Below are 19,504 nucleotides of genomic sequence, written 5' to 3'. Positions count from 1 at the left end.
GCCGTCAACTAATATGTTCACGCATCGACGACGGGGGACAGCCACGGTGACGACCGCGACAGCGACTATCGGCGTGCGATAAATCGCATTATATTATACGCGGTTAAACGGAATATTATTATTATAGACATATCTGTCCGTGACGAAGCGTGCGACGTAGTGCAAATAATCTACGGAAATGATTATTTTAATATTATATATTATTATCACATTGTCGGTAAAAATCGTTCAAGCAAATCACCGTGGCTGAAACTACAATAATAAAGAGTTCATACTTGGAATTTTAAATAGCGCCACGTTCATAAGATTGACCGTGGCTATAATCAAAACCGTAGACCCGCTCCTCCCTTACATAGGTACCGACATCCATTGTCGGCTGAAATATTCTTGACTAAATTGTTTTTAATCGAGGCTTGATGGACAAGGCTATAATAGTGGTCAGGTTAAAGGTAAGTATAATTTAATTATATTTTAGAATTTTAGGATTGAAATGTTCAAAACCATTCTTCACAGGGTTCTTTTACTATTGCCGATTCGGCATTGTCTAAAGAAAGTATAATGCGTTCTTAATTTATTAATACGTACCTTATATATTTTTGTTTTTAAATATTTGAAACTTAAATTAATTTGATTTTTATTGGATTATAAAAATTTCTCTGAAATAGTTTTGAATAAGCCAAATTTATTTTATAAAAATATTATTATGACCGACTTCATGTAAATTCATAAAATTTATCATAATTTTCTAATTTATATTGCTTAATATAATAATATAAGCTAGGTATAGCTTATTAGCTATTCTCAAATAGATATAACTAAATAAATTCAAAACAAGGCACTTTCAATACATGTACCTATTATATTAAATTTTTATAAAACCAGTCATTTTGGTCATTTAACCGTAGACCACGAAACAATGAAAGAATAAAACTATAATGATAAGTAGCTAATTCGTACCATCTGCAAAACTCCTCCGACTAACTTCCTCTTATTGTGTTTGTGATAGGATCATATACCTACGTACAAACGTTCGATGAAATTTTCTCTAGTCGTTCAATTTGACATTTACAAAATATCATGATATCCGTGTAGATAGGTACCGTCTATATTATTATAATGATATATAAGTGTGTAGTGCTTGCATAAAATAACATATCATAGGCACCTATACAAATGTTATAAAATGTGACTTTATACGCGAGCGTCGTATATAGATAGGTAGATTCATTCAAATAATACGAACCGAAATGAATTAAACCACGATTTAGAGTTTCGACGGCCTCGATTTTATATGCAAATACTACGGGCTGCCCAATAATTAAGCGTCGCCTCGCTTTTGTACAGGTACACGCGACACACTCGCCGAACGAACACACCCGCACGTCACATTCATAAGGAGATTTTTATAAGAGCGAGTTCAAACACACACACAAATACACAATGGTCTGGGTTCCATTGTTCGTCACCGTAACCGACGTATCCCTGTATTATGTGTGCGCATATAATGTAATAATATACATAGGTAGGTGGCGCGTATACATAGGTTACCGACTGGAACCGAGTAACCATCGGTCGAAGAAAGTCGTCGATAGATGATAATAATATTAATGTAATAATAATAGTAATACAAGTACATTGTTGCGAGCACAGGTATATCGTCTGCTATTATAATGCATGTATTATAATACATGAAATAGGCAATAATCCGCGGCGGCGCTCAGACCTGGTAAACGACCCGCTCGTAATCGCGATATTTATAATATTTATTTAAATATTTTTCCGTGGAATTTAGCGAGTACTCGAGATGAAAACAAATATATATGCAAATGAGTTATAGAAAATGTACATAATATATATTTTGTTTAATGCGTAAATCCAAGGTGTAATTATAAACGTTTAAAATTTCCTTTCGATTTTAAATTAAAAAAAAAAAAAAATCATACAAAGTCATATTATAGAGTAATAATAATAATAATTATTTGAAACACATCCGTTTGAGCGTTGCGGATAGAATAATATACCGAATAAATCAACCTGAATCTGTCTAATTAGTCTATTATACAAAACTACATTACTATATTATATTATAACTCAGTTTCTTAGATCCGTTATTAAATTTGTAACGGTATAATTCTCATAAGTCATATGATATAATTTATTATTTAAATATTACTTAAAAATAAAAAATATATCATATTTATAATATCCATATGCCGTTGTCGATCAGTGGCTTAGTTAAAAATTCTATGAAACAAATTGAACACTCCTCACTAGGGCTAAGAATGTAAAGCATAATATGCTTCTTTTTTATAAACGCGATAGAAATCTAATTTTTATACATAAATTCATTTCACGTCATTCTGATTCCAAATAAACCAACTTATTTTTGCTTTTTTTTATGTAAATGATTTTTTTTTTTTTGCTTTTTTATTACTTTTTTAATTATTCATCTGTGAATATTTTTATATGTTTATTATGGTATTGTAAAAACTCAGAGTGCGAATATTATATTATTATTGTTTTCGTTATCGGCTTGTTTATTAAATTTAGTACCTAAACGTATAGATAATAGATTATCGATCTATGTAATATAGCTTGCAGTACATCGATATCGACCGTTTTAAAATTAAAGATTTAGTATTTTAATTTGAAACCTCTTGTATGCAGTATGAACCTATCACTTCGATGGATGTAGAGAGTTCATTTTCTATGTATGAAAATATTCCGTCGGAAAATATAGACTATAGAGTCGGTTTCACTACTGCAAATCTAGAGAAATGCAAGGTAATTAATTCTTTATTTAATTTAATTAATTTTTAAAAAAATGTTATTCATTTTTATAACTAGTTCGTGTTAATTTTTAGTCATATTTTTTTTGGTAATAAGTAAGTAAAATATTATAATTCTTTTTGATTTTTTTTGGATTTTTTAAATACTTGGAGGAAAGCGACTAATTTATATTTGACTTGAATAAAAAATGTCTAGAGTTGTACCTCTGACTACAGAAAATCGACTTCCTCGGTTTGTTTTTTTTTTTATTTTATTAATATTGTTCATAATAATTCGTATAATGTCATCGACTAAAATATTTTTTTATCTATGTAATTAATGCACTTTGGTATCTATATTATGTTATAAATTATAAAATTCAACATGTGGCATGTTGATAAAAAATAGATGAACACGAGATAATTAAATTATAACAGTATCGCCGCGATATCTTACATTCTTTCATATTATAGTTGATGCCGTCTACTACCTAATATCGTTATTAATATAATATATTTTTATTAAAAACGAAAACGTCTACTCACTGGAATTTCAGGGAACGAATTTAGAGTTTTATTTTCTAAGTAAAATCGTACATTATTTCGTTCCGAGTTCCAGAGATTCCGGAGCGCGATAAACCGGTAGGGCCAGTGACGTTTCGCCGCCGACGCTATATCTTATATTTTGATCGTATAGTGATAAGGTAACCGGTGTGTGTGTGTGTGCTACCTATATAGATGCGACCCGTAAATAACGACATGAGTATAGGTACAGCATTATAGTGTAATATTATTATTATATTGCATCGCCGACCGGTGCAGTGACCGACCGCGGCGGACCGCCAGACCGGTGCGCATCGCGAAATAAGAAAATATTAATTAAGCGAAAGGCACGACAAAAATATTAAAACCAACCAGCCGGCCCCGTTCACACAATAATATAATATAATATTATTTTGTAATAGCGTCGCATGAGAGGAATGTACGTGTATTATACACACGTATATTGTAATATTAACGGGAGATTTGAGGGAGTGTGAACTAAGTCCGTGTAAAGATGAGTTCTCATAGACTTATTGGCTGTTTTTCGTAGATCGGCCGACTACTTATAATATATATGATTATAAGTCATATCGTAGCCAAGTTAGCTCCGGCGCGCACTCGTCAATGACGTTTTGCCACGATTAATATCATCTTATCAAAAAACCACTGCCCGTGTATCCGAAAACTTCAGAAACGTTTGTGTTCAAGCCAATAATTATTATGGTACTTTTCTATATACCTAATATTACAATCACATACTTTATGTGCGTTTGTCGCGTTGTCAGATGTGACACTATAATAGTCATCGCGTACTTCTGTATCCGCGAGAAACGGGCGCAATAAAAGTCGTATCGAATTAATGTATGTAATAATATTATTGCTCTTGCAAAAACAAAATTAAACATAAGAAGAAATCTCCACCGAGCTGGGAAGTGGCAATTTCGAATCGACGCGTGAAAAACGCTCGTGGAAAACACCATCGCGGACTTTGTTTTTCCGGGTCAGACGGAAAGTTGTCTCATACCGTGTATATTATATTATATATTATCGTCATTATTATTATTTTGTTTTCATACACAACAATATTATTATATTTACAATATTACATTTTATTATTATTGTGTTGTTGTTGTCGTCGTCGTCGTCGTCTTCGTTGTACCATCTAATCGTCGTCGGCGGGACTTGTCACTGTGAACTGCGCGCAACGGAGCTTGTATTATATTATTATATTGTTTTATACAGAAGTTTTAATTGAACGGACAGACCATGTTGCAGTGGTCGTCATACGCATATAATGTAATTCGAGCGTGTAAACAGGTCACGACGAGACGACAATGACGACGGATGAAAACCGTTTTAATTTTCCTATTGTTTCGAAAAATGTACGATATCCCGGACGGAGAGCGTCGATATCTCGTCCCGTATTATTACTACATGTTACGATATAATATAATGTAAACGAACTGCAATCGTATTTTCGAGTTGTTATTAAGATTCGTCACCGGGGAGGGACTCGAATCGAACACGGAGTATATATTATATAATGCTTGCAGACGTCGTGATTAATTTTTGGAGTTTACCGCAATGACGTCTCGTCCGACGATAAGTGGCGGGGAGGAGATGGTCTTGTATAAATTTCGTTTCGTCCGTCCGTAAATACGAAAATAATAATAAAAAAAAAAAAAAAAGCGAAAGAAAACTTTCGGTTATACGACCTGCTAAAACGCTTTTAAGGACTAGACGTCGTTTTGGGAATTCGAGAGCGAGCGCCGGAAAACCGTTATTAAGACGTAATATAGACGACAGATGTACCCTCCTCGGCATCATGCCGCACCACGAATATCCCGTCTCGTCGGCATCCCCGGGCGGGCGAGGAGAGAGACGACTCTCGCCCGCCGCAGACTGCGACGTCCAAACGAATCAACAAATGGACGGCGGCGGCGGTCTGTTCCAGAGTTCCAGACTGCGGCAATGACACGACGTTTTATTTATACGATACATATATTTTTCGTTTATATATTATTATGTAGTGTAACGGCCGAAACGCATATAATATAACAATATATAGTTCAACATTACTACTATTTATATCGTCCGCGAGGGCCGATGACAGTTTCTATATTATTATGCCACACGCTGTGACTATAATACAACGATACCGCTATCGTGGCGCTACTATATAATAATATGTATACTATTTTAATATTTATTATTATTAATATAAATAATATGGATATCAGCGATGTCGATGTTATAGCGATCGCTGAATATATGTATAGCGATTTCCCATCACGTATATAATATTATCATCGTCATTATTCGTAATACTTAAATCGTTTCAAATCGTTTAATAACAATTATATTATAATATTATATAAAATACACGCGTATGCACACATTCCTTGTTAGAGTATATTAATATCTATTATGTACCGCAGTACATACTCGAGCGTAGGGTTTTTTACTCGGGCTTAGTTCATAAAAATCCATTCGTTTTGATCGTCAGCGGTGAACGAGAGGGCGGAGAAGATATATTATGACGATACGCATTTCATATTTTCTCATCGTTTCACTCATTTGTTATTGTAATTTCAATTCGTTACATATTTTCATCCGCGGCGTGTTCTACTGTGCAAACTCGTCGGTGGTGGTGGTGGCGTGGGTGGCCGGGGGATGGTGTTGGTCAGCGGTGGTTGAAACACCAATATATATATATATAGGGGGAAAGGACACGCATACAATGATAATACAATATAATAAAAGGGACTGAGGCTCGTGGCGCCAACACACACACATACGCGACACACATATTTGCGAGCACGTACTTACTGTGACGTCTTGGTCTCGCCGTCCGACGTATACATAAAGCGAGAGAATAGTAGAGCTGTTATAGCGGTGTTGTCCACGCGCGCCACCGATTTCATTCATCTAAAAACGGTCCGGCGACGGTGCTCTGAAATAAAAGTAAAAAATCAGACGAATAAATTGTGTGTGTATACATTTTTTAAGACCGAGGGAAATCTGTCCGCACAACAGTCGCGCCCTATTAGGCTATTAGCAGTAGCTGTACTTGACTCTGATGATACGTCGACTGTGGCAGGTATACTTATATAACAGGTATATTGTCCAAACCATGTAATACCATTGATTTTATAAACACTATACTGTCTAGTGTCTAGACTATATAGTGTTTACCTATTTATATATAGGTAATGTATATAATAGGTGTAGACGGTGTAGCATTTATAATCTACGGTAATACATCAGAATATTGTACAGTTATTTATAGTTCGAGCGTCGATTTTTTTATGTCGTGATCGGGCGACGGTATTTTTTATTAAATCAATAACAGTTATATTATTATTTATTATACTTACTCCGTGACACGGGGTTAGTGTGTTTGCACTCGTTTCGGTGTTAACGAATAACGCGATATGAACATTATCTATATGCGTATTTATTTACGTTGTATACGTTCTGTAATTATATACTACTATAATCGTTCAAATAAATCAATACAGTTTCGCGATGCTGAAATGAACCTATCCGCTCGGTGTCGAGACAGATCGTCCAAATGATTACCTGCGTATGTTGTTTTTAAATAAATTCGTTGTAATTACTGAATAATATACCACTATAAATTAGTCGAAATTTCGATTGAGTGTCTCGGATTTCCACGTAAGCATCAAATTCACATAGGTAACTAATATTTTATATTAGGTGTTGATCTCACGATAACGATCTTGCACCGTATGCATATGGTCGTCGAAACGGACTTGATCAAACTCTCCAAACGATTTTATCCGTTCGTATTCGTACTCGTGTAGCTAAATATCGTATAATTATGTATATAATACTTGTAATTCGATATGAATATGCTAACCTTACTTAATTTTTTTTTCCGGTTGCTGACCTTTCTTATTCTGTTAAAACGTCATATTAGGGAAACATAAAAACACTAACTTATTTACCTATTTAATTGTTTTGAACGTTTCTCCAAAAGTTACAAACAAATTTGCGTTTAGTAAATGAAGGAATATTATTTTATTTTAGTCTCAGTTATAGGGTCATGTTTCGCCCTCCATTTTGCAAATTCTCTTAGTTAATAATATTGAGTATTAATTTCTCGTTCTTCGATTAGACAAACTAAAATATAAAATAACTGATTCACCACATTATAATATCATTATCATTATTATATTGTCAGAGGTAAGTGTTGCTATGTAGGTACATTTGTCGAAACTCGTCGTATATTTTTTAATTTTTACTGTCCAATATATATGTATACAATAAATTAACAGATAAACAAAAAATAAATAACAATATAAAGACATGAAAATACATAGACTTCGATGATTACGTCTTGACAAATCTGGTCGAATTGACCAGTTAAGTAGAAAATGCCATTCAAATTGTTTATGGTGTTTTTACATTGTAGTAAATTACAAGAACACAATGATATGTTTTTTCCAAACATTCCACGGCCATTTGTTGGTTGCTACTTCTGTATCCCTTTTTATGGGCGATTCTCGATAGACAAGTTACTTTATTGCCTACACTCTGAATACTAAAAAAAAAAAAAATGTATACATATATATTATTCATACTAATGGATATTATTCAACCATTAAGTGTTTTCTTTTTTTAACATTGATTGTGACTCGTTTTTTATTTCGATAGTATTTCCTGAAATATTTGTTTTGTTGAACAGCAAATGCGTTGTAGCTTATAGCTTACATTGCTTACAATATTTTATAATCAAAATACACTATTTGCATGTATATTAATTAGTTTGAAAAATTAACATATTAATTTATTTTAATGGCTTGTTTTAAAATAACACAGTATTATGTTTCAAAACATTAATGATCAATACTAATCGTTATTTGTATTTACAAATTATACCTAACTTATAACATTACATAGCATAATCAATTTTATTGAAATTTGCAAAAAGTCAACATTACAAAATAAAAAGGTAAAATATAGTTTTTATATTAATTAAAAAAAAGTTAAAGGCTATATTTTGAAATACATAATGAAAATAAACGATTAGATTGAAAAAAATAATAAAATACTAAATACGACCATAAAGAAATCCTATTTATTGCATAATTTAGTTTTTTTTTAATTATGTGATGATAACTACTTTTACACGATAATATTATTTATCTCTTGTACATATATTTTTATTTAAATAAATTGTCTTGTTTTTAACATCAGTAATTTTTTTCGAATCATTAAATAGTTTATTATATGCATAAATTAATAAAATACTACATTGTGGTTGTCTTAAAATTTTACGTTCGAAATCATAACGGAACAACTGTTGTATGACATTTTATTAGAATATTTTATGAAAGTGTAATATATTATTTAACTCAGTCACCCCCTACAATAGATAAAAAAAAATGTAATAATATTGTAATAACAAGATACATGTATTTACAAGCTTTTATTTAAATAATCCTCAACAGATTTAATATATTGCGAACTTTTTGATTTCATTAGAGTTTCAAACGTTTGTAAAGTATAACAACTAAACCAACATTTCTATAGTATTTAATAATATTATACCTAATCATTTAAGTTGTAACAAATACTATTTAGGTAATATTTTGTTGAACAATTTAAAAAAAAATAAAATGTATGGTATTATATGAAAATTTTAATTATATTGTTTACATTAAATGCGTATATAACTTTGAATTTATCGTCGCTCGTGAAATATTTCAACATAAAAATTGAATTTTAATTGCATTAACATAATATTATTATTATTAATGTTAAACCGTATTTTAAATCGTTTAAAACTGTTTGTTATACTTTGGTTTTGTCGGTATAAGTATGTGTATAATGAACGAGGTTCGCGTCGTTTTAATATAAATATTATAATTTATACGTGTGTAAACGCATACTATAAGTATAGAATTTACAAGTTTATTAAAGAGAACTCATAATATTAAATATAATAATAATAATATATTTTGTTTATGATCATTGTACCTACACAAATTATTTCAAACTGTTATACATACATTCAACGTAGGTAATTTGTGTATAATACGTGCATATATAAACATATTATAATATAGTCGTAATAATTAAATTATCTTATGCGTATAATATGTACAATGTACATAATATATAATATACTATATATACCTGCATGCACGACACGCGTATGTATGCATATTATATATTACACGTGTATATAATAAAGACTTTATCTTGAATAATGATCATAATATTACACACACACACACGTATATATACGCGTCTGATACCGAGTTGTTTGTTCAAAGTTTTTTTTACTTTTTTTTTCATGTGTTTCAACCTAAAATATATTATATTACAATACCTACCGTATGCTGTGTATACACGCCGTACGCATATTTTAACGCATTATTAGGTGCCTGCATTTACGCGGAGTATTATAATAAGTACTGTAGGTACCTATATATTATATTAGTATGAGATACGTGGACGAAGCGATTAGAAAAATAAGCCCCTCGCGCTTTTGATCTGACACTATTATAATATTATACTTAAAGAAATAGGTTATTTTCCTTGTAATTGGCCGTTCTGCAAAAGTGCAAACATATCATTTAGTTGAATAGAACAAGATAATTAATATTACGTAAATCGTATTTGATATTTATAATATATATTATGATAACAAAAACACAACGAACTATTTCACAATTTTAATATAATGATTTCAGTGACTTATAATATTGATGTTTTATTTTTACCATACATCTGCAGTAGTAGGTACATAATAAAATAATATCTCAAGGAAAATGTCAACTCATCGGACATTCTGGTTATTGTGTGGACAAATTGTTTTTTATACTGTAATACTGAATTATTGTTCGAAACCGAACACCACCATAAATAATCGCAAGTGTCGCTTCGGATATGAACAAATTTTCTTGCAGTAAGTACAGCGAAAACCGATATCATATATCCTATATATAATATTATTATCATTTTATCATTATATATTATATCCAACGATGTAAGAAAATCTAAAGTCTATAAATAAATACACGAGCGTGAGTAAACCTCACACATACACACACACACACTTGTGTTTGTATTAGTAAATATAAATGGTAGGAGGATGATTAACCCTCTTGAAATAATACAGATATTTTTACTTATTATTACTTTTAGTTTATAATTTACATTTATTTTAATTTATAATATAACTTAATCCCTTCCATTCAACCGAAATTTGTTTTTTTGTAACTATGATACGGAAATAGACATTTTATTTAGATTCAGTTAATAAAATATTCAAATCTTAAACGATTTAAGAAATTAAGGTAATTAATTCAAAAAATACTACTGAAATATTTCAATGCAGTTACCAATGGTATAGACAAGTAGTAGGTAGTATAGTATAATTAAAATTATAATGCAGGTATGGTTTTATTAAAATAAGTATACAAATATATTATTTAACTAAATTTAATATAAATTTGGAACTTTTTGGAAAAACGAGTTATTTAATTATCTTGAAATAATTTAATCGAAATGATGATGATTGACGACTATTTGTATAAAACGTCAGATTAGGACTGTCATAATTATTGATATAAATAATTACAATCATAACATAAACAACAGGTATAAAAACGCTTATAACATTAATTAAAGAGTCTGTCTCATATTATCCTGATCAGTTGTTGTAATTTTATTTGTTCAAAACCTCACCAGAATGTTTCGTTGTTTTACAGTTTATTACAGTTTCAAGTCTCATTAGCAAAATGTAAGTGTATATTTATGTACAAGTGGGTGCACTCAAATGACTTCGAACCCTCTCTCAGACCACCGTGGAGAAATATCGTAATTCAGGTAAAATAATACGTGATTCAGCAAATTCCATTCACACATTAATAACGCAATGGTCTTTATTTTGGAACAAATCTACCCATTTCGTGTTATTTTCAACTACTACAAAATAACATTTAACATTTTTTCTATTATTTTTCAGACAATGAGTTAGCTACAATTAAATTATTGTGTTTGGACGTTTTATAACAATTTGAATTGAGCCAATCAATACGCAAATAAAATATAGTATGATCACCACCCGATCACATTTTATTATCACTACTATGCAATAATCGTTTCACACTACCAAGTATACCTACGCATGTACGTTTATGTTTAGTGAAAAGTGAAATATGCTAATTATTTCAGACTGGTATATTTTATAAAGAATCTGATTTGCATTTTTAGTCTAATTGTTTTTTTATACATTGTATACCTACCCGATAAATGATTTTGAAATATCATTATAAATATATTATTATTAATGTTATTGTGGTTAATTTCAATAGCTATTATTATAATTACCTATTTACCATTCTTATTACTGTAGCAGCGATCATAGCTATTTCTCACGCTCTAACTTATTTCGAATAGGATTTAAATGAAATGTTCATGTTAATATAGGTAGGTACCATTCGGAAATGAATAAGACTATTATAATAATGACTGTATACATTAGAAAAAAATATATTCAAGAATATTTCACAAATTTGTAAATAACCAAAATTCAATAAACTAATCTTTTTAGTAAAAATATTTCTACGAACGAATGAAAAAAATAAAATGTAAAGTATTACCATCTTTAAAATATATTTTATGCTATATAATATTGTATATTATTTTATTTTATTTATTTTATGTTTTCTTTTTTTCTGATTTTATCGATGAGAACTTCTGCAGGATAACTTGTTTCCATTTTACAAACCGGCAACAACTCTACCCGTGTAGCAATGATAACTGTTCCAAAGATTTTAAACTAAGTTTTATTTTATTGAGACAATATAATTTATTTATTACGTAAGATGTAGTTTAATGTATTTTGGTATGTATCGATCCTTTATGTTAAAGAGAATATTTAGCCATTGGATATTGCATTTATATAAATGCATTATTATAAATGTAATTGTACCTACCTGTATAACATTATAGTATTCACAAATCATAATACTAATTAAAAGAAAAAAAACAGTAATACTTTATATTATTTTATAATTTTCATAATATCACTGGCTTACGAGTTAAGACCTCATTGAAATCGCTAGTCTATTACCTTTCATTATCGTTTATAATGTTATAAGTAAACATATATTATATTATTTTATAATGCTATTTATTTAAATAATTTGATGTAGAGAAATGCTTATTAATGCATTCATTAATACTTATTAATTTTTAATGTTAATATATATATATATATATATTTATTTATATATTTATATATATAATATAGCCATTAGTAATACAATATAGTATATAGTAAGTCTACAAGTGACCAAGTAATATTGTTGACATTTCTATAGAATTCACTGGCGCCACATTTTCAACAAAAAAAAAAAGCCTATAATACCTCTATAATACCTACGGTTTTTTTACCTAACTTGACCTAACCTGAAACTAAAACTGTTAAAGACCGCAATATCAGAAGACATCTTACACGAAGAAAATTTAAAAAAAAAACTATTGTATTGTTGAAATTCATTAAAAGGTACCTACTACACAGGAAATAACATTTATTTCCTAGTCGGACGTCTTAACACGAATTCAATTGTTATTATTGAGACGTTTTGATAAAAATACATAATATAAATATAAGGAGATGACGATAGAATAAAATAATGTTGCAATAAACAATGGGTATTGTACGACATTATTACATCAATAGATGTATACGTTCGTGTACAAATTCAATTATTTTTATAAAATACGCGATTTCTCATGTGTATTGTTTTATCCTAAGAAAATTAAATTCATAATTACGACGTGTCAAAAATTTATTAAGGTATAAAATAAATGACAACCAAATAGTTGATTGATTTAGTGACCTCAAACCTAGCCATATAAAATTGTTATTTAAGTCTTTAATATTGCAGACTAGACATAAAATGATGTTGAAATAAGTCTACCCTTGAGGCGTACACTTTCTTGTCAATTTCATACAAATATGTTCAAAAAAATGAATTGTTAATTAATTAATATTATTTAATCTAATACCTATGCACTTCAACTCAGGATTTATTCGTAAATTTGAAATTTGTAACGATAATATCGCATGATAACAAAACTAGAGTTAAGTGAACTGCAATAGTTTCCTGCACAAGTCGTCCTTATTATTATTTTTTGTAATTTTGAAAAGTAATGCAGATATATTTTAAAATTTATTTTTGTTATATTATATTAGTGTTAATTTTTATCAAATTATAAATACGGACCAACACAAATACTATATTACACGTAATCACCAACTTCAATAAATCATAATGATGTATTGTGAATAATTTTTTTTTCAGACAAATGTGGGCAAAAATATGTGCATTTTAATTACTTTGAAAAATTCTTTCATATCTGAAATTATTTCAAACATTGTTTCAATATTCCAAGTTTAAGTATATTAACACACCTTTAGTTAATCATTAGTTGTATTTTCTATACTTCTATATTATAAAAATATTTTTTAATGAACTATTATAGTAATCTTGACTAATATACTATAATAGTTTGAAAATAAATATATTTTATGACATTTTATTATTTAACGAATAATTTATTAATATTTTACTAAAACTGTGAATTGTGGCAGTTGAAGTTTATTATTATGTTCATATAAGTACGAGATACGACTGGGACATCCAATGGTCAAATTAATTAATCCGGCACTTTAACAACTCAAAAGTTATCAAAAGACCAAAACTATTGAACCTATATGCGACGAATTAGTATTTAATACATTGGATACAGGATAAAAGTAATTTCGACACAAATTCAACGCATTTATGTGCGTTCAATATAATATGTTAAGTAAATATTAAAGAACTATCATCGGTTTAGATGTTTTTAAAAAGTGATATATTTTGATAAAGACCAAGTTGTTCGTTTCAACAAAGACATTTATCGTACAAAGGAAAACGCATTTACAGGTACAAACATTTTTAATCCAGAACATATTACATTATATAATAATATGTACTTCACCACGGGATAAAACGTTTGTGATGACAAAAAATGATCTGGCAGGTAGAGATCCATTATTAGGTAGAATCACGATTTTTTCCGGGGCTTCGGCGGCGGCGTCTGCGACTGCCGAAAGCTATTAGTGACGACGGCGACGACGTGTGGTCAAGGTTTTGCGATACACATGGTGCGTATATTATATAGTGTGTATAATCTTATACACACACACATATATATATATATAGTATATAAACATGGTAATAATTAATAATAATAGATATTCGCCGAACGCCGGCGCCGCGTACGAGTGCAGCGTCCGTAAGCAGCCGTTCCTTTATGAATGAATCCTGTTTTTCGATTCATAACTACGTTCACTTGCAACCGGCCAACTATATTATATACATCGTTGTGTACTGACAAAAAAAAAAAAAATAAAATCGTATTAAATTGGCAGACACGACACGTGCGAGAGAGCGGCGTCGGGAAATAAATAAATAAAAAAAAAAATCGAGTAATTAAAAAACTGTGGAGCATCGGCGCGACGACGATGACAATATATTATTGAATATCATAGGTACGCGGATTTTTTTTATTATGAATTTTCCTCCCTCTTCTCTGGATAAGTATCTCGATCGACCCGCCTAACAATGTGGTATATCGTATAAATATGTATTGTATTTGTTTCAGAGTGACGATAAACGAGAACGATCTGTGAAGATCGACAGAATATAATATTTTTGCAGATCGAAGACGTTAAATTATACTTTTGGCAAAGAAGTCAAAAGTAGATTATTCTAAAAATCGTTTTACGAGTCAACTGGGTAAATCAGAGATAATTTTATTATCCTGCCAAATAATAAATTCATGATATATATGTATAACTACTATTTTATAAGTATATTATAATTTATTATTGTTAAGGATTGATTTTTTGTTTTTGTCTATATAGGTACTATTATCTATAGACATACATTTTTAGTGTAACACTATAAAACTCTACGTCACCCAATGTTTATTTTAAATGTCAAATAATTTTTAAACAATATAATTTTATTCTTAAATTTTCTTAAAATTCTACAATGTATATTAAAATAAAAAATACTTCTAAGTAGGTAGGTACTTAAATATATAAAAGCGCATAATATATTACCATTATAAAATATACAAGTTAGATCAGAAATGGACAAATGGACAAAGATACGCGTATAACATAGATATTATTATATTGTAGTTTTTTAATTTTTTAATTTTATCTAGATATTTTTCTTTTATAAACGTATTTTCTTGCTTTTTATTTAGTTATTTAAAAAAATTAAAACCACTTATTTTGTAACACTCGGGTTTATGTCACAATGTAAATTTTAGCATCTATAATAGTTGTCTATATGACATTAAATATCGTGTTCGCAAGGTATCGTGTGTATGATTTTAATATTATTATTATTGTTATATGAGAATAATGGAAGAACACGTAAGACAATTAGAAAAATAAGAATAACGATAAAAAAGAACAGTCTATTTTACGCGGAACAAGATCGAGAATTAACAATAATAATAATAATAATAAAACAATCGAATTGCTTTCGGAGTTCATTACGACGAGAGCTGCGATGAGGTGAACGGTATGTTAAGTCCAGAGCAATTATTATTATTATTACAACCAATGCCAGCAGTATTATATTATTATGTATATTATTTTAATCGTAGTACCGCGTGGACTAACATACGCATTTACCGGGCCGGCTCGGTGGTAATAAATCTAAAAAGACAAAGCTTCGACGACGATTGTGTTGGCGACCCATGAACTAGTATTATTATGCATAATGCGTTTATTATATACACGACAAACAGTTTATAATAATGTATACTCGTCTTGGGGATTTACAAATAGTTTCAGTAGAAGTTAACTATAAAAAAATTAATAAAATATGCAATAAAGTATTATATATTTATCATCAACGCGATGGATATGTTTAATTATTGTAATTTAGATCTTTCAATCCGTTATTATATGTAATACAGTTATATTTTCACATTTTTCAGTGATCCAGCTACACCACTAATTCAAGTTACTGTATTATTTCTAAGAACATATTTCGTAAGAGTGTCTTGATTGAGTCTGTAGCCGGTTGCAGGTAGCGGTATGTAATATGATCAGAAATACATTATTGCTATGGCAGTGTGAATCAACTTAAATAATATGATGTAACTATGTATACACTTTGGGATCGATGTGTATTGTGCTTTGTGTATGGATGCAAAAAAAAAAAAATGAAATACAATTATTCGACTTTAGTTCAGTGTTCTTTGAGTATAGGTACCTATCTGAATTATATTATTTGTAGAGTACCTAGTAAAAAGGTAGGAAAAAAATGAGGTAAGTAAACATATAGCTTGTATACTAAGTATACTTTATATTTTCATGGAAAAAACATTGAATCATAGTTGTGTTTTTAAAATTATTATGACTAAAAACAATTTATTAAGAGGTTACTATAGTAACGTTTTATTCATTTCTTTATAGGAACAACCAAGGTATAACAAAGAATCCATGGTGATAAAATGTATCAAAAATCTGCAGCTGATTTATTCAGGCTATCGATAATACTTACCTACATTCCTTTAGCTAGGTATGCACTTTATTTTGGTATATTGACCAAATGTATTGACCAGTGGTATATTTTTAGTTTTTAAAGATCAATAATGTATAATTTTTGAAAAAAAAAACGAATAAAAATGTTTATTTATATTTTATTATAATTTTTTTTTATCAAATTTCCAATTTTTTTTTTTTAAACAATAATAACTATTTTCATGAATGTAATACATTTTTTTATTCATGAATGTGTTCATTTTATTTCCATTTTAAGTAGATAAAATGATAGATCAATATTAATGTTCAGTAACAGGGAACTGCGCAGCACCTTCATTGCTGTTCATCTAAATGAGATCGAAGAAAAACGAACTCGCAGCGACGTAGTGATTTCGACCGAAATACGTGTTGTAATATTTTGTAGTTGTACATATTTATTATTTATGTATACATGATGCATTTTAATATTATAGAGTTATCATAGTTGTACACTACAAAAAATAATTAGAAAAAATGGTTAATAACCGATGGGCATCGCGTGCTTTTTACGCAAAATTATGAATATGTCACAAAAGTTTCCTACGTATTAAATTAAACGTCTCACAGCGAGACGCTTATACAATGACTATAAAGTACTTATAAAACGGTAACGATACCAGTGATCATCGAAGGTATATAAGAAGGTAGGTTTGTAATTATTTCATATTACATAATATTTCTACTATAGTATAGATGAAATCTCAAATTGTGTTTATTGCACTAACAGGCGGCAGTGGCCGTTGATTGCATTCGAACACACCTCGAAGACATTACAACAAGCCAAATAATAGCCAGTTTCAATGAACTTTATACTTGTAGTTAACAGCTTCACTGCAAGCGTGAAACGACAAAATACAATTTTTAAACTGTTCAATTCGTATTGTACATCATGTAGTTAAATATTGATACTTAACATTATACACTAATGGGCAAAGGTAAAATAACTTCACTTTTAGTATGTCAAATAAAAAATATGTATTTTTAAAATGTAATAAATTCTTTATTATTGTAACTTCTTTTTAAATCATACAAAATATATGTCTGTAATAAATGTACTAAAAAAAAAAGAAAAAATTCTACTGTTGCAATATTATAATAAACACAATTTTATATTACATGATAAATTCTTACAGCCATTAAGACAACATTAAATCAAAAAAAAAAAAAAACTAAAACATTAGAGACTTAAATAATATTTATCTGATAAATTAAATACTGTAATAATAAAAAATAAAATGTATGAACTTGATATATAAAATTTATTTAAAATATTTAAAACATGTAAAATAATTAAATATTTAAATATATGTATGTGAAATTATGTCCAAAACTCACATCCTTATTCAAACAGACACACATATAATTGTAATAACGTCCACGTCCTTCCACCAACGTTTTTGGTACTATAAATTTATGTATGACTTCGACTAACGAAATAAAATGATACTATAATGTTGAAAAAAAAACTTATATTAATAATTTTTTTTTTATTGTAGGCATTTAATTTCATAAAAAACAAAAAAATAATCTCACGTCTTATCTACCGTGATACAAAAAAAAAATTATCAGAGATTTATTCGTATTCTCGTTAATATATTATAGTGTTTTATGGTTGTGGATTTATTATAACTATCGTAAGTATATGCATTTTTGATAAATGTTGCCTAAAATTTAATTTATTATTTAGTTTTTAAATATTTGATTTGTGTTTCAGTCGTGTGTAACTTTTATTACACTTGAAAATTGTTCCATATAATTATTTATTGAACGGATATCTGAATGAATATTGCGTCCTCGTATTACGTCATGCCGTACATTACCAGATAACCAGACGAGTTCGATGAAATGTGGATATTTGATAATACTTACAAAATCCATTGACTCGTGAATATTTGTATTACCTATCGCGGTTACTAACGATAAGTACCAAATATGTATGTTTTCTAGACATAATAATCCGTTATTCTTTCAATAACGTGACATTAGTACTTATTGGGATCAACTTTCAATCGGTCAAAAACCCACGAGGTTTTAATGTTATTATATAGGTACTATGTACGGTCCTTATCATACACCCACACAAATACATTATATACAAGTTTAATATATTGTGATTTTTCACTTTTAAAAACCAGTGATTATCCTTTAATGAAAATTTTTAGCTATTAAATATTCGTATAACAAAAAATTGTATTCGTCGTGCATTTTGATGACGACTGATGATGATTGTCGTTAAATAACACAGTCCTTGTTAATTCGGTCTAATGTAATAATTTAGAGTTACGTACTCGGTAAATACATTCCTGTAACGTAAAAATGTCCATTAATCCTTGATATTAAAATATATGAGGTTTCAAATAAGCTGTGGGCGAGGCCCTATTATAAACATATGGCAGTCTGACACTGTGCTATAATTTCATATCATGTATTTATTATATATATAGTATATACATTATACATCATTAAATGAACTAAAAACATTTTAAGTATTGAAATACCACTGTATACTACTACGTATTCTACATTAGGGTTAAATAACCATTGAGCAATA

General features: G+C 29.1%; 1 long non-coding RNA gene across 1 annotated transcript; it reads left to right on the top strand.

The window, feature by feature from the left end:
* The first annotated feature begins 9,841 nt into the window (after positions 1-9,841).
* Positions 9,842-11,702, top strand: LOC126551411 (uncharacterized). Its single transcript, XR_007605311.1, has 3 exons — positions 9,842-10,251; positions 11,057-11,174; positions 11,314-11,702. It is a non-coding gene; the product is annotated as an uncharacterized LOC126551411 (long non-coding RNA).
* Positions 11,703-19,504: the final 7,802 nt, after the last annotated feature.

This window comes from Aphis gossypii, chromosome 3 (assembly GCF_020184175.1).
Source record: "Aphis gossypii isolate Hap1 chromosome 3, ASM2018417v2, whole genome shotgun sequence".
Classification (NCBI taxonomy): domain Eukaryota; kingdom Metazoa; phylum Arthropoda; class Insecta; order Hemiptera; family Aphididae; genus Aphis; species Aphis gossypii.
The sequence above is the reverse complement of the archived record's forward strand: the minus strand, read 5'-3'. Positions and strand labels throughout refer to the sequence as shown.